Source organism: Oryctolagus cuniculus, chromosome 10 (assembly GCF_051225735.1).
Source record: "Oryctolagus cuniculus isolate XC-2025 breed Fujian yellow rabbit chromosome 10, ASM5122573v1, whole genome shotgun sequence".
NCBI lineage: Eukaryota > Metazoa > Chordata > Mammalia > Lagomorpha > Leporidae > Oryctolagus > Oryctolagus cuniculus.
Window position 1 is genome coordinate 92,871,789 of NC_142876.1, and position 16,592 is coordinate 92,888,380.

General features: G+C 47.0%; 1 protein-coding gene and 1 pseudogene across 3 annotated transcripts in view; both read right to left on the reverse strand.

The window, feature by feature from the left end:
* KCTD6 (potassium channel tetramerization domain containing 6) overlaps nucleotides 1-16,592 on the reverse strand; it is a 44,408-nt gene that overhangs the window by 19,168 nt on the left and 8,648 nt on the right. For 2 of the 3 annotated variants that reach the window (XM_089306024.1, XM_089306023.1), the window contains exon 3: nucleotides 16,346-16,460. The exons of the other annotated variant lie outside the window; for it this stretch is intronic. The gene's annotated coding sequence lies outside the window, so the exon portion shown is untranslated. The remainder of the gene's footprint in view (nucleotides 1-16,345; nucleotides 16,461-16,592) is intronic. 3 annotated transcript variants of the gene reach the window in all.
* On the reverse strand, nucleotides 8,727-9,442 carry LOC100354608 (mitotic spindle assembly checkpoint protein MAD2A pseudogene; annotated as a pseudogene).

The window sequence follows — 16,592 nt, forward strand, 5'->3', positions numbered from 1 at the left end:
TCCCACTGACATTCTTATAGCACTGTGTGACTGGCTAAATACATCTTTTTATAACCCTTTCTGTGTTAAGACACCCAAAACTTAAACTCCTAACATTGTATAACTAAGTTGGCAAAGCAATGTAATTACACAAAGTAATAAACAAGACGGTAATAACTCTTAGTGTCATTAAATACTGAAGTCATCATGGGAAGAAATGACATTTGCATCTTGGCTGAATTTTTTAACATTGTTATCAGGGTATAATATTCATATGGAACTATGCGCAAAGCATAAAAGAAGAGCTTGGTGAGTTTTCACAGAGAATATACTCACGTAACCAACACACAGATCAAAAACATCACCCATGTTTCAGAAGCCCCCTCATCCTGTTTCCTGACTAATTTTTCCTCTTTTTCTTCTCTTCCTCCTCCCCTCCTCTTCCCCTTCCTCCTCTTCCTTCTCCTTCCCTTCTTTCCTTTCTGTGACATAATTTACAAACCATAAGATGTAGCCATTGTAAATACAATTTGGAAGTGTTTTCCAAATGTATACAACTGTGTAACCATCACCAACATCCGGCTTTTAGATTCCTTCTCTCTCTCACAAGTCTTCAAGGTCAGTCCTGTTGAAGGACCATCCCTACTCCCGTCCTTAGCCTCTGACAACCACTAAACTATCTGCCTTCTGTCTCTGGAGTTTTGCCTTTGCTAAGATTTTCATTTAAGTGGAAGCATAGTGGACATGCAATAACAGTCTTTTGTATAATGACTTTTTCTCATCATAAAATATGTAGATACAACCATGGCTAGATTAGAGCTTCCCAAGTGTGACACGTGAAATAACTTTAGGTGGAATACAGACAACTATTTGTTAGCTTAGTTGTGTATTTTTGAGAAATACATAAAATAACTAACACATGAGCCCATGTCACAGATACTATTGCTTAGGTCTAGAATAAATTTAAAAACCAAGACAATGTAAAGAAATATATTAATAATAATAGACAGTATGCAGATAATGAAAAAAAAAACCATAAAGGTGTAAGCAAATGACTGAAGTCAGTAAAACAGGCACTTAGATTAAGAGAAAGAATTTCTGTGAACCCTGAAATTCTTAGCATAGCCATCGATATATAGCCTTTAAAAAAATAATCGGGGCCAGTGCTGTGGCATAGTGGGTGCAGCCGCTGCCCTGCAGTGCCAGCATCTCATATGGGTGCCGGTTCTAGTCCCAGCTGCTCCACTTCTGATCCAGCTCTCTGCTACAGCCTGGGAAAGAAGTAGAAGATGGCCCAAGTGCTTGGACCCCTGCACCCATGTGGGAGACCCGGAGGAAACTTCTGGCTCTTGGTTTCAGATCGGTCCAGCTCTGGCCATTGCAGCTATCTGGGGAGTGAAGCAGGGGATGGAAGACCTCACTCTCTCTCTGCCTCTGCCTCTCTGTAGCTCTGCCTTTGAAATAGATAAATAAAATCTTAAATAATAATAATAATCACGGGTGGGCTTTTGGCCTAATAGTTAAGACACTGGTTAAGATGCCCACACTCCCTAACAGAGTGCCTAGGTCTATTAACACAGACCCTGGGAGGCTGTGGTGATGACGCCGGTATCTGGATTTCCACCACCAACTTGGGGGGGATCTAGACTGAGTGCCTGGCTTCAGCCCTCCCCCAGCTCAGACCACTGTGCACATTTGTGGAAGTGAACCATCAGATAGGAATCTGTCTCTCCCTACTTCTCAAATAAGTGAATTAAAATTCTTAAAATAAATAAATAACAATCAGAATTGTAAGGCCACTGAGGTATTTTCTTGACCATTTCAACACTTTTTAATTGCGTGCCTTCTATGAGCTGGGGGCTAGGTAAATGTTCATTTAGAGATTCAACTCAAACTGCCTTTTGCATTTACATGATCAGTGTCTATAAAAGGAAGTTCAAATTGAATCGGAAAGTGTGGAGGTTCAAGGGCATGATAAGGTGCTGGGCTGCTCCTTCTTCAACCCCAGGCAATGAAGGGGTGCAGGGGTGTGCAGGACACAGGCCTGGCTATCAGAGAGTTAGCGAAGAGGCTGATGAGAAAAGATACAAACAAGGTGAGAAATGACAGTAAAACAGTAACAGTCCCCAAGGGACACAAGACCCACAGCAGTGGGCACTTAGGTATCTATGTGTAGAGGCTGCCACAAAGGCTTTGGGCTGAAAAAAGAAGCAGAATTCAGCAAGGACAGAGAATGTATGTTTGGATAATGAGGGATTTGGCTCAAGGGAGGGTAGAATTTAGGCAGGCAGAGAAGAGAAGAGGACATTCTAACAAAATCAGAAGCAAAGAAAAGCATTTTCCAGGGCCAATGAGCTGACCTACTGACTAGTGCAGTGTTGGAAAGGGTGAAAGGCTGGTGACAGGACTAGAAGGGCTGATTGCAATGCTGACCACCCATGAACAACTGAGAACTGGAGAGTATTAAAAAAAGAGAGAGAGAGAGAAGTGCTCAGAATGTTTAGGCTGCCTCAATGCTTTGCGGAATGTATTAGAGGATGGGTGGGTGGATCAATGTGCGGATAGATGAATGAATGAATGCATGGATGCTGGAAAGCAGGAAGGGAGGCAGGATGTTAGTATCCCACATCTGTCTTTGTGGTCCAAGGCCTAAAATTAAAATTCAAAGTTACCTGCTGCCTTGACAACTGGTACAACTGGGAGGGCGTCTAATAGCCTAACCCCAAGTTTTCCTCTCCGTCCTACTCCTGTGGACAAAGTCTCCTAGCCAGACAACCTTTCTTATCACTGGACCAGGCACAGTTCCTGCTCATTCCCGAGAAGCAGATGACCCTTCCGGCCAGCCCACAGAATCATTCCCATAAGCCAGTCACTTCCTCCTGCAGGAACCAAGGGGCACCTCATCCTCTTGCTACTGCAAAGTCTGCCTCCCACAGCCCCTGGTTGGGCACTTGCAGCTAAGTGCCACTCACAGGTGGCTTTGTGTGGCATGTGGTATCCACCTCCCCTGAGCTATAAGTACACGTGACTAATAAACCAGCCAGTATCAGATGTGATGTTTTGTCATCCCCAAAACCCTAAGTAGGAATCCTTTCCTCACTAACAGAGTGATGAGGAGGCAATCAAAATAATCCTCCCCAGGGCGGGCGCTGTGGTGCAGCAGGTTAAGCCACTCCTTGGGATGCCCAAATCCCCTCTCTCAGTGCCAGCTGGAGTCTACAAACATCGAGCTGGGGTGAAAGGGAGAGCTGGCTTCAGGGCTAGATCATGCTGACAGCTATTAATTCACCCTGTTGTGACTTTCTATGTTTTCCTTTCCTCCTTCCTCCCAATCAAAAAAGGAGTGACTCTGAGGATGTCTGCAACCTGGAGACCTATGGAAGGTGGTACCAGCAGCCTCTGAGGAACCTCACAAAAGGCCCCAAGATGGCAGGAAAGCAGCAGAGGATCTGGAGCCGTGGGGGCCATGGAAGCAGGGCCAAGTGCGCACTGAGAGCCCACAGCCAACATCACCCTCCTCCCTCGTCTTACCCATCAGGACTGAGGGCCACTCGGCAGCAGTGTGTTGCTGGGCCCAGGAAAGCCTTCCATTAGAGGCCAGTGTGGTAAAGGCTGAGTTCCATAAAAGAAAGCTTTCTCTCTTGTCCACCTAAGTGGGCAGAAGTTCATACCAGCTAGGGCTGGGCTGAAAAACTCCAAGTTGCTTGCTTCTAGGACTTTGGGGGCGGATACAAAGAGCCACAGATCCCAGCAAGGAGTAGGAAAGAAGGTAGAACTGTAGGCAAGACCACAGGTCCTCGGCCAAGAGCAGAGCAGGACAGAGCACACTGACCACGTATGGTCAAGAGGCCTTCAGTGTGGGCTTGAGCAGGAACGAGGGAGGGAAGGAACAAATAAACCCACCTGGCAGAACACCCCCCCCTCGCTGCTCACAGCCTTCCACAGCCAACTCATTAAACCAAGGGATGGGGGTTGCAGCTGGGGCTCAGCAATTAAAGCTGTTAGGTTGCGACACCTCTCTGGTTTCAAGCTTCAAGCAGGAAGGCACAAAGCCTGTGAATTTGTGGATTTGACACCAGGGCTTTCAGGGCAAACATCTGACTCACTCTGCCCCCCAGGAGGGGAGAAGCCAGCTCAGGTTTCACTCTTCACCCCCCAAACCCTGCTATGAATGCCAGTTCCTTCCCAGAAGCCCATAGAACAAAGCACATCTCTTCAAATCAGCGTTGACAACCTAAACCTGAGCTGAAGGCTCAGAGCGGTGCTCCGGGATTGTGCCAGGAGGGTGAGCGGCTCCAACTCCAGAGAACCAGAACCTAGACCTCCCTGTTTGATCACCTTAACATTTGCATTCTGAGCGCCTGGGGAAACAGATCTTCGAGATGACGGACACTTAACCTTTGCTAGGGCAAAGTCTGGGTTGTCTGGGTTCTCCTCCTCTCTGTTGTCGCCTGCAGTCCAGGGGAAAGGTCCAGGTAGGGGAATAACTCAGGCCAAGGCCATGCTGGCATTTTGTGCCTGAGTGAACTCGGCACAGGAGAGGTTAGCGGACTTTTGCAAAATCAGCTTTGCTGGGTGGATGATGAGCTGTGACTGCAGCCCCTGGGACCTGACCTGGTCTGTTGTGAACATCTGTTGGTTACTGTTCAGAGACCTCTATGGTCATGTGGGTCACGGTGGGGAGCAGGGCCCCAGCGTGCCTCTCCCTGCTGGACCTGTGCTGGGCCAACAGGACACGCCCACTACGCCCGACAGTACTGTCCGTGGACGGTCAGGATCCGCCAGCCCCAGATGGGCCTCTCGGGCACAAGGATGGCTGAGCAGAAGGCAACTGAGAAGAAGCAGACACAGGACAACTCCCTGCCTTTCCTCACTCCGCCTAAAAGCAGGTGACACTTTGACAAGGCAAAAGCTGTCTCGCCCTCTTTCTAGCAGTGAGGACAGAGGCTAAGCACTGAAGACAACACCACACCCTCTCCAGGCTGGCGATGGCACCAAAGCAATCTCCGGGAACAAGCTTTGCTCATTTGCCTTCTATCTGCCACTTACTCATCTTCCTGCAAGTTATTGGCCCTAGAAATGCCAATCGTGTCACTTGTCTAAAAATTTGGTTTGTGCTTGAAGATTCGGTATAAGCTAGAAATCAAAGACACCTCTTTGATGGGGTGGACATTCAGCCTAGCAATTAAGATGCTAATTAAGATACTCATGCCCCATAACAGAGTACCTGGCTTCAGCTCCTGACTCTGCCTTCCTGACAATGCAGACCCTGTGGTATGGAAGACTCAAGAAGACTCAAGTGACTGGGTCCCTCACACCTGTGTGGGAGATGTGGCTTGAGTTCCCAGTTCCCAGTGTCAGCCTGGCCCGGCCCTAGCCATTGTGGGCATTTGGAGGGTGAACCAGCAAATGAGAGTTCTCTTTGTCTCTGTCTCTCTTTCTCTCTCTCTAGATATAGATATAGATACAAATATAGACATAGATATAGATATAGATATAGATATAGATATAGATATCTGCTTTTCAGTTAAATAAATCTTTAAGAAAAAATATCATTGTAATGTGAGGCCTAGAGGTGGGGAGTGGTTGTGGGATGTGTGGGTCCAGGGTCCCTCGGTGGACTGGTCCTGAAATGGCTCTCTACAGTCCCTAAATGACTTGCTGGGAATAAGGACAGAATGTTCCAAAATGAACCTCATCTTCCTAGGGAAGTACACACCCTAGGGTACACACCAGGGCCAAAGGACAAAGGTGCAGCCAGGTGGCCCTGCAGTATGCTGCAGCTTTCCAACAAAAGGTTAGCTTGGTGGTGGTGGAAGAATTATTCTGAAAAACTGAGAGGAGAAAAATGGGACCTTGTGGGCCAGCAAAGGGAATAGGCTTGACCTCTCTTTTTTCTTCATCTAGTAGATATTAAAAGCTTTTCCTCTGGAAAATAAAAGTGTTTCAGATCCTCATGTGCCTTTTGGCCTGGTGCCCTTGTGCTAACAGTCATCAATAACATTTTGTAGAAAAAGAAAGCTGTAGTTGGGAATGTAAAATGGTATAGCTGTCTGGAAAATAACGGTGTTTTCTCAAACAACAACACATACACTTATCCTGCAACCCAGGAAGTGTGCTCTTAGGCAAAATTTTCCCAGAGCACTGAAAATTTATATCCACACCAACACCTGCATAGGATTGCTCCTGGCAGCCCTATTTGCAATAGCCCCAAATAAACCAGACACAACCAAAACATCCTGTAACTAGATGACTAATTAAGCAAATAGTGCTGCCTCCATGCCACGGAATACTACTCAACAGGAAAAAGGAACACATTAGGGATGCATACAACTTGCATGGATCTCCAGGGTATCATGCTAAGTTGAAAAAAAAAAAATGAAACATGTTTCCTTCTGTATAATAGCCTCAAGATGATAGAGAGAGCAGATTAATGGTTGCCAGGGCAGGGTTGGTGGGGTAAGGATGTGGTGACTAGAATGGGGCAGCACAAAGAACCTTTGTGGTAATGGAAGAGTTCTATGTTTTGATTGTGGTGGTGGCCACCCAATTCCATCCATGTGACAAAATGGCATAAAACTATATACACAGGGCCAGCGCTGTGGTGTAGCAGGTGAAGCTGCCACCTGCAATGCTGACATCCCATATGGGCACCGGTTCGAGTTCTGGCTGCTCCAATTCTGATCCAGTTCTCTGCTATGGCCTGGGAAAGCAGTGGAAGATGGCTCAAGTCCTTGGGCACCTGCATCCTTGTGGGAGACCCGGAAGATGCTTCTGGCTCCTGGCTTCGGATCAGTGCAGCTCTGGCTGTTGCAGCCATTTGCAGAGTGAACCAACAGATAAAAGACCTCACTCTTTCTCTGCCTCTCTTTGTAACTCTTTCACATAAATAAATAAATCTTTAAAAATAAAACAAAACAAAACTATATACACATGTTGTACCAATGTCAGTTTCCTGGTTTTGATATTGTATTAAGCTATATAAGCTGTAACTGTTGAAAGTAGGAAACATGTACACAGAATCTCTCTGTACCATCTTTGCAATTTCCTGTAAATGCACAATTATTTGGAGACAGAAAGTTAAAAAAAAAAAGGAGAATGTATTGAAAGCATCACCTGATTTCTCTAATTTCCCTTTATAACTCTTCAGAGAAATTCTTGTAAAGTGGAAAGCTGAACATGTCTTGCATATATAGTAAGCTTCCTTATTGTTTTCTACAGCCTGATAGTATTCCATTTCATAACTGTACCATATACATTTTTTAAATATTTATTTATTTATCTGAAAGGCAGTTACAGAAAGAGACAGAGATCTTCCATCAGCTGGTTCACTCCCCAACTGGCTGTAATGACCAGGCCTGGGCCAGGCTGCAGCCAGGAGCTAGGAACTCCATCTGTGTCTCCCATGCGTGTGGCAGGGGCCCAAGTACTTGGGTCATCCTCTGCTGCCTTCCCAGGCACATTAGCAGGGAGCTGGGTGGGAAGTCAAGTAGCAGGGCTCAAACTGTCACTACAAAATGGGATTCTGATGTCATAGGCAGAGGCTTAGGCTTAACCTACTGTACCACAACACCAGCCCCTATACCATGTATCTTTAATCCAGACCCTAACTCATGAATATTTAGATTGTTTCCTTTATTTTTCTATCATAAATATTTTTGCAAATAATTTCCACAAGTCATCTTATACATAAATCATTTTGCCCATTGTTGTAACTATGTTTATATACAATTTCCTTGATGTGGAAAAACTGATTTTCTTGACAGTTATCCTATGAGAGAACTGCGAAATGTTCAAGGAAAATGGAATTAAAAGATAAGTTGTATTGCTGATGAATTCTGCTGTTTCCTTTTGCATGATGAGTGATAAACTCAACATGTGAGCCCTATGGTAGTCTAACAGATATCCCAAAATGGAACAGTCATGCACAGTTTATGTTCCATCATGGGAAGCGGGATACACAGCAGACTCATAGAAGGGCAGATGTCCTAAATAGCACTCTGGTCTCAGAATCAGCCCTTAAGGCACGTGGATCTGGCTGAAGACCCCATGAGAGTATTTTAGGCATGGAAAGCCAAGGCACCCTGGGGAAAAAAAAAAAAGAAGACCTAAATGAAAGATCCCAGTGGATCTTTCCCAGTGAGATCCCAGTGGAAAGAATGGGGCCATCAAAGAAGGAGGTACCTTTCTCTGAAGGGAGGAGAGAACTTCCACTTTGACTATGACCCTGTTGGAATAAGATCCAAGTCAGCGACCTCAAAAGGCTTCCATAGCCTTGGCAACTCATGACTAGAGCCTAGGGTGATTACTGATGCCATAAACAAGAGTGTCAAATGTTAAGTCAACAACAGGAGTCACTGTGTACTTACTTCTCATGTGGGATCTGTCCTTAATGTGTTGTCCAATGTGAAGTAATGCTATAACTAGTACTGAAACAGTATTTTATACTTTATGTTCTGTGTGGGTGCAAACTGATGAAATCTTTACTTAATATATACTGAATCGATCTTCTGTATATAAAGATAATTGAAAATGAATCTTGATGTGAATGGAATGGGAGAGGGAGCGGGAGATGAGAGGGGTGAGAGTGGGAGGGAAATTATGAGGGGGGGGGGAGCCATTGTAATCCATAAACTGTACTTTGGAAATTTATATTTACTAAATAAAAAAATTAAAAAAATAAAAAGAAAGAAAGAAAGAAAACCACATTCGAAAAGTGCGGTGACACCACTTTCCTCATCCCTTCATCAGCCACCGACAGCTACTTTGCAGGCCACCATGCTATTTACTTCAGTGATGGACAGACTTCCTCAGAATTGGTGATGAAGTGTGGGCCCTGCTCTTGCCATTTTTCAAGAGCATCCAAATCTTGTGTAAATCAATAGATCGACAAAACATGGCGCTTCTAACAGTGGCAGACATGGCATGGAAGCTGTGACCCATCTGATCACTGAGCGGATTTCATCTCGGACAATGTTTTGAGACTCTTCTCTGGGAGCTCTGTCATCTTTTTGCAGTCTTGTCACACTCCATATCAAACTGCTGTCTTTCAGGGCCCTCACCGCTTTCAATATTTGAGATGACTCTTACCAGTTTCTAAATTGAATACCTGTATAACCCATCTTTTAGTTATTCCACCACATTACTTGGGTATTTTATGAGCTCAGGAGAAGCAGTGTCAAGCAAAGTGAGTCCACATTTCTGCACTCGAGTGAAGCTTTCAGACAGATGTATGCAACGCTGGTAGAGAATGCTACTGATGCCAAATGAACAGAACCTGGTCACGGGGAAGTCAGTGCTCCAGTGCAGGGTGATACCATGCTCCCCAGCAGGCTGTCCCATCACAGTCAGGGCCACAGATGGAGCATACACTTCCTCTCCACAGACTGCAACCACAGCAGTTTATATTTAAAGTCAAGTTGATACGGGGCTGGCGCTGTGGCACACTGGGTAAGGCCACCACCTGCAGTGCTGGCATCCAATATGGGCACCAGTTCAAGTCCCGGCTGCTCCACTTCTGATCCGGCTCTCTGCTATGACCTGGGAAAGCAGTGGAAGATGGCTCAAGTCCTTGGGCCCCTGCACCCAAGTGGGAGACCCGGAGGAAGCTCCTGGCTCCTGACTTCAGACTGGCACAGCTCCGGCCATTGGCAGCCAACTGGGGAGTGAACCAGCAGATGGAAGACCTCTCTCTCTCTGCCTCTCCTTCTCCCTCTGTGTAACTCTGACTTTCAAATAAATAAATAAAGCTTTTTAAAAAAATAAAGTCAAACTGAACCTTAAATTCCTTTTATCTACAAATATTTGAGATACTCATGTATTTTTTCAAAGAGCCTCAAAATTCTGAAAGTAGGTATTTACTATACACTCTAAATGGAAAAATACATTTTAGCCTACTTCAAGTTACTGTACTTATTCAATATTAAGTAAACAAAATTTATTTATTTTTTATTTTTTGACAGGCAGAGTGGACAGTGAGAGAGAGAGACAGAGAAAAAGGTCTTCCTTTTGCCATTGGTTCACCCTCCAATGGCTGCCGCAGCCGGCGTGCTGCAGTCGGCGCACCACACTGATCCGCTGGCAGGAGCCAGGTGCTTTTCCTGGTCTCCCATGGGGTGCAGGGCCCAAGCACTTGGGCCATCCTTCACTGCAATCCCTGGCCACAGCAGAGAGCTGGCCTGGAAGAGGGGCAACCGGGACAGAATCTGGCGCCCCGACCGGGACTAGAACCCGGTGTGCCGGCGCCGCAAGGCGGAGGATTAGCCTAGTGAGCCGCGGCGCCGGCCGTAAACAAAATTTCTATTTGGTTAATTTAAACCGCTCGTGTGTCGATTTAAATATTTTAAAGGGCTGGTGGGGTAGTGGTTAAGATGCCCTCATCCCATATTGAAATGCCTGGGTTTGATTCCTGGCTTAGTTCCTGACTCCAGCTTCTGCTAAGGCACAGCCTGGGAGTCAGTGGTGGGTCAAGTGATAGAGTTCCTGCCACCCAGATGAGAGCCTTGGACTGAGTCCCTGAGCTTTGGCCTAGTCAGCTCCAGCTGCTTTGGGCATCTGGGAACCGAACCAGTGAATAGGAGGCTTCTCCCTCTTTCTCCCACCCCGTGTATATACATACATATATAAATACACTCACATATATGTGTTTCTCAAAAAAATTAAAGTTTTAACATTTATAAAGGAACATACTCACTATTTAACATAATCTGTTTTTATACAGATCCAGAGATAACATGGTGAAATCTTGTCTTCCTAAACATAACTACACAAAGAAGGCTGACAATATGGTTAACTCAGCAAGTCATCGTCCAAGCTCAATGATATCAATCAGTCCTAATGTATTAAGCGAACAGTGTCTCTTTTGTTCATTCACTGAAAGTTCCCAGCGTCATGTGTGGGGGAAGCTTCCTGAGCAACCCTTCCCAATTTCAGCCTTTGCTGCTGCAAAGCCAAACTGTGGACATTACATCTGAGCTCTGCAGCCCACAAAGAAAAAAAAAAGTGGCTAACGCCAGAGGACATAACGTGTTCACGCTTTTGGAAAGTCACAATAGTGGCCCTGATAGCGGCTCCCACGAGGCTGCCAGTCTAGCGAAGAGGGCGCCCTCTAGGGGTGAACCTGAGCAACAAACTACAAGTTGAACACCCCAGTTTGTCAATCTGAAACGCAAAATGATGTAAAGCCCAAAACTTCTTGAGCACTGACACAAGTGGGATATTCTACACCTGACTTGCCATCAGAGTGCCAGTGCTCTATAAATATATAAATTACTTTTGGGGGACTGGCGTGTGACACAGCATCCCATAACAGAGTGCCTGTTCAAGTCCCAGTGGCTCCACTTTCGACCCAGTTCTCCCCTAATGTGCCTGGGAAAGCAGTGGAGGATGGTCCTTCCACCCATGTGGGAGACTCAAATGGAGCTCTGGACTGTTTCAGCCATTTGGGGAGTGAACCAGCAAATGGAAGCTCGCTTGCTTGCGTACGCGCTCTCTCTCTTTCTCTTCTTTCCTTCAAATAAGTGAATCTTTTAAAAAAAAAAAAAGGCCGGCGCCGCGGCTCACTAGGCTAATCCTCCGCCTAGCGGCGCCGGCACACCGGGTTCTAGTCCCGGTCGGGGCGCCGGATTCTGTCCCGGTTGCCCCTCTTCCAGGCCAGCTCTCTGCTGTGGCCAGGGAGTGCAGTGGAGGATGGCCCAAGTGCTTGGGCCCTGCACCCCATGGGAGACCAGGAGAAGCACCTGGCTCCTGGCTCCTGCCATCGGATCAGCGCGGTGCGCCGGCCGCAGCGCGCCAGCCGCGGCGGCCATTGGAGGGTGAACCAACGGCAAAGGAAGACCTTTCTCTCTGTCTCTCTCTCTCACTGTCCACTCTGCCTGTCAAAAAAAAAAAAAACAACTCTATGCGGGTCTCCCAAATGGGAGACAGGGTTCCAAGTACTTGGGCCATCTTCCATTACGTTCCCAGGTACATTAGCTGGGACCTCACAGGGGATGCCTGCATTGCGGGGGCAGGCCTTTACCTACTGCACCACAATGCCAGCCCCATTGTAAAGCCTTTATACTCTTTCCACTGTGTACTGTGTATATATCATTGATGCAAATAATTCTATTAGTCGTAACAATAGTTATGTGTAAGAGGTATTGTGAGGGAGGATTAAGGTTTATTTGACAGGCAGAGTGAGTGAGTGAAAGAGAGAGAGAGAGAAAGAAAGAGAAACATCTTCCATCTGCTGGTTCACTCCAAATGGCCCAAACAGCCAGGGCTGGTCCAAGACACTGAGCCTGGAACTTCATTCCAGGTTTCCTATGTGGATGCAGAAGCCCAAGGTTAATGCTGCCTTCCCAGGTGCATTAACAGGGAGCTGGATCAGACGCAGAGCAGCCAGGACACGAATTGGCACTCTATAAGGAAGGCCAACATTGTCTGGTGGTGACTTAACCCACTACACCAGATGAGGGGAATCAATGAAACGAAAAGATGTGTGTGTAAAATACTCTGCCTGGTCCCCACAGAGTGCCTGCCTGAGCAGTGCTAACTACGGTCACGCTCAGAGTTCCTTTCATGAGCTTTTTGGTCCTTCAGTCAACTCCATCACCTCTGATTTCCTGACTGCTCAGACGCGGGGGTACCCAGCACAGGAAGCAGACAGAACTCCAGAAAGTTCAGCCATTCAGACTGCCAGGTGATCCCCCAGGGCATACTGGCATCTAGTCTTTTCCCAATCCAGTCATCCTGCCATTTGTTCACATCTCTTTCAACTTCTGTTAAGGACCCAGGCAGGCCCAGAGCAGGAGGGCTGGTCTCCCCTGCAGAAAAGTGGCAGGGTCTCCAGACAACAGAGAGGTACACAAGCAGGCAAGGAGGAGGCCTAGGCAGCCATGACAGCTAACTCTCCCGAGGCTGCTCCAAGAAAATTGTTTCGTGCCTATTGCACTGAAACTGTGGGTGCAGAACCCATGGTTGTGGAGAGCTGACTGTATATAAAGGACACATGAGTCTTTGTCCATCGTCTGTCACTCTGACAGGATACTTGAGACTAGGTATTTATACAGCATAGAGGTTTATTTTGGTCCAAAAACATGGCATCAGCATTTGCTGCTTTTCTGGTGAGGGGAAGCAAGTGCATACAGAAGACAGAGAACACAAAAAGCAGCCTTGCTTCGTAACAACTGTTGCATTGGGAGCACATTCAAACCCTGCAAACATACATAAGCACACAAAAGAACATCCCTGCAATACAGTGTGCATATTATGAGATACAAATCTATTTAGAGACCTAGTTAGTATATGTAGCTACTTGGTGTTTATCATATATTGATTATATTTGGCCAGACTAACCTTTTACCCATTCAGAGGCAATAAGTCTCATCTCTCTCTTTCATTTTTTATGATTATTTATATATGTGAAAGGCAGAGCTACAGAGAGAAAGAAAGGGAGGGAGAGGAAGAGAGAGAAAGAAAAAGAAAGGGAGGGAGAGGGAGAGAGAGAGAGAGAGAGGGAATCTTATCTTCTTGCTCACTCCCCAAATGCACATAACAGTCAAGCCTGGGCCATGCTGAAGCCTGGAGCCAGAAACTCCATCCAAAACCCCCCATGTGGGTGGCAGGGGCCCAAGTACTTGGGCCATTTTCCACTGTCTTCCCAGGAGTATTAGCGGGAAGTTGGATCTGACGTGCAGTAGCCGAGGACTGGAACCAGAATTCTGATAGGGGACGTTGGCCTCATAAGCAGCAGCCTAACCTGTTCTAGGACAATGCCAGCCCCTCATATTTTTCTAAGTAAATCGGTTCAGTCATCGTCACCTTTTCTGTTAGCTGCATCCAAAGCGACTCCGGGACTTCAGTTCTTCCTACCAACTGCCCACAAACCTAGGAATCTACTCCAGTCTTGAAGGGAAAGATCTGAGCAATCACCTGCCCCTTTAGGGTCCTTTTTTTTCAGCTATCCTGGCTCTGTTACTGCCACCCTGGTCACCAATGAAAGGAGGTCGTTAAAAAGCAACTGCATTGTGGCCAGTGGGTTAAGCATTGTGCCCCAGTAGGTTAAATCTCCACCAGCATCCCATATCAGGAGTACCAGTTCAAACCCGGCTGCTCCCCTTCCCATCCATCTCCCTGCTAATGGCCTGGGAAAGCAGCAGAAGATGGCCCAAGTGCTTGGGCCCCTGCACCTGTGTAGGAGAATCAGATGGAATTCCAGGCTCCTGACTTCAGCCTGGCCCAGCCTGGGCTGTTGGGGCCACTTGAGGAATGACCCAGAGGATAAAAGTGCTCTCTCTGTCTCTCTCTGTCTCTCTCTCTCTCTCTGGCTTTTCCTTTCAAGTAAATAAAATAAAACTTAAAAAAAAGAAGAAGAAGAAGGCGGCTGCTGGTGCAGTGGGGCTGGACAGTTCTGGAGGAGAAGGAAATGAGGAAGACCTGCTAGCACTGATAGGCCAAGTCCTCCATGATACATTTTTAATGAGAAAATAAAGCACACAGCAATATGTGTGTCTGTCTTCAAAACTAATATCCGAGCCAAAGCATGAGTCTCCGATTCCAGAAAAGATAAACACATCCCTCTGATCTGTCACTGTATATGACTTTGGTGATAACAACCGAATTGCATTTGTTATCATCCCGACATAGGGGTTTGGGTGGAGACACAATTCAGCCCCCAGGCAGCTTTCATTTCCCTCCTCTGGTGGGCACATCCCCCTGCTGTCTCTGCAGCTGGGACCACGGGAGCGCAGGGAGAGGAAAAAGCAATGGGGATCCCCTCCAGCTCTTGGCACTACAGCTGCTCTGGTGAGAGACGAGTATCCTTCCTCAGTTCTAAGTGCATGCCCACCTGCTGCTGCCACCAATGCCGACATATGGTCTGCAGGCTAGAGCAGCAAACCAAACACCAAAGTGGGATACCGCCCTCTTCCATCTCTCCACACACACACACACGGCTCAGATGGGAAAGAAAGCAAGCAAGCTCCTTCTCTCTGGATCTGACACGTGCTTCTAAGTCTTGAGCAACTTTTATGTTTTTAAACAGATTTACTTCTTTATTTGAAAGGCAGAGTTAGAAAGAGAGAGAAAGAGAGACAGAAAGAAGTCTTCCATCCCCTGGTTTACTCCCCAAATGGTAGCAATGACCAGGCCTGGGACAGGCAGAAGTCAGGAGCCAGGAGCGTTGTCCAGGTCTCCCATGTGGGTGCAAGGGCCCAGGGACTTGGGCCATCTTCCGCTGTTTTCCCAGGCACAGTAGCAGAGAGTTGAATTGGAAGTGGAGCAGCCTGGACCTAAACCGGTAGCCTTACGAGATGCTGGCTCTGCAGGCCTTGGCTTAAACCACTCTGCCACAGTGCCAGCTCCTTGAGCAGCTCTCTGCATGCAGGCTGGGCAATACTAAAGGGAGACAAGAACAATAAATGTTTTGGCGCAGCAGCTTAAGCTTGTAACTCTGGGATACCATACTGAAGTGCTGGTTGGAGTCCTGGCTGCTCTGCTTATGATCCAGCTCCCCGTTGAAGCATCTGGGACTGCAGCAGATGAGGCTCATGTACTTAGGCCTGGGCCATCCATGTCTGAGACCTGGATGGAGTTCCAGAGTTCCTGACACCAGCCTGGCCCTGGCTGTTGTGGCCATTTGGAGACTGAACCAACAGACAGAAGACTGCTCTCTCTCTCCCTCCATCTCCTGCACTCTGCCTTTCATAGAAATAAATAAATCTTTGAAAAAATATAACTCTCCACTCCTATTGTGGGACTTTGAAGTCTGGTCTTTATTCTAGTCACCCTGCTAGCCTCTGCTTTTCAGAGTCCTTAGTCAGTTGCTGTACTTATTATGAAAAGATCTGAGCAGCAACCAGGGTGATAAGAAAGTACTGGGAAGATCATGAAAATGAGAGAGATTGAGAAAGACATCCCTTGGCCGGCGCCGCAGCTCACTAGGCTAATCCTCCGCCTTGCGGCACCGGCACACCAGGTTCTAGTCCCGGTCGGGGCCCCGGATTCTGTCCCGGTTGCCCCTCTTCCAGGCCAGCTCTCTGCTGTGGCCAGGGAGTGCAGTGGAGGATGGCCCAAGTGCTTGGGCCCTGCACCCCATGGGAGACCAGGATAAGTTCCTGGCTCCTGCCATCGGATCAGCACAGTGCACCGGCCGCAGCGGCCATTGGAGGGTGAACCAACGGCAAAGGAAGACCTTTCTCTCTGTTTCTCTCTCTCACTGTCCACTCTGCCTGTCAAAAAGAGAGAGAGAGAGAGAGAGAGAGAGAGAGAGAGAGAGAGAGAGAGAAACATCCCAGAAAATTGTGTATGAACTCCTGGGCTCACCTTGAAACTACACATACTTGCAGCAAACGGAATAGCACACTAAGTGAGATGAGGGACTCACCACTGGGGGGCGCACACGTGGGACTAATCCAGATAGCACTGCAAATACTGTCAATACTGGAGCAGAAGAAAGAGTGAAACTAGAGATCTGGACCCCTTGCCTTCTGGATTACCTGCTAAAATTAAAAAAAAAAAAAAAAAAAAAAATCAACACTCTGTGGCCAGACTAAGAAATATAGAAGGAAGACACAGGATGTTAAATTCAGGAATTAAAGAGGGTTTATCACTACAGATTTCCCCCAAGACTT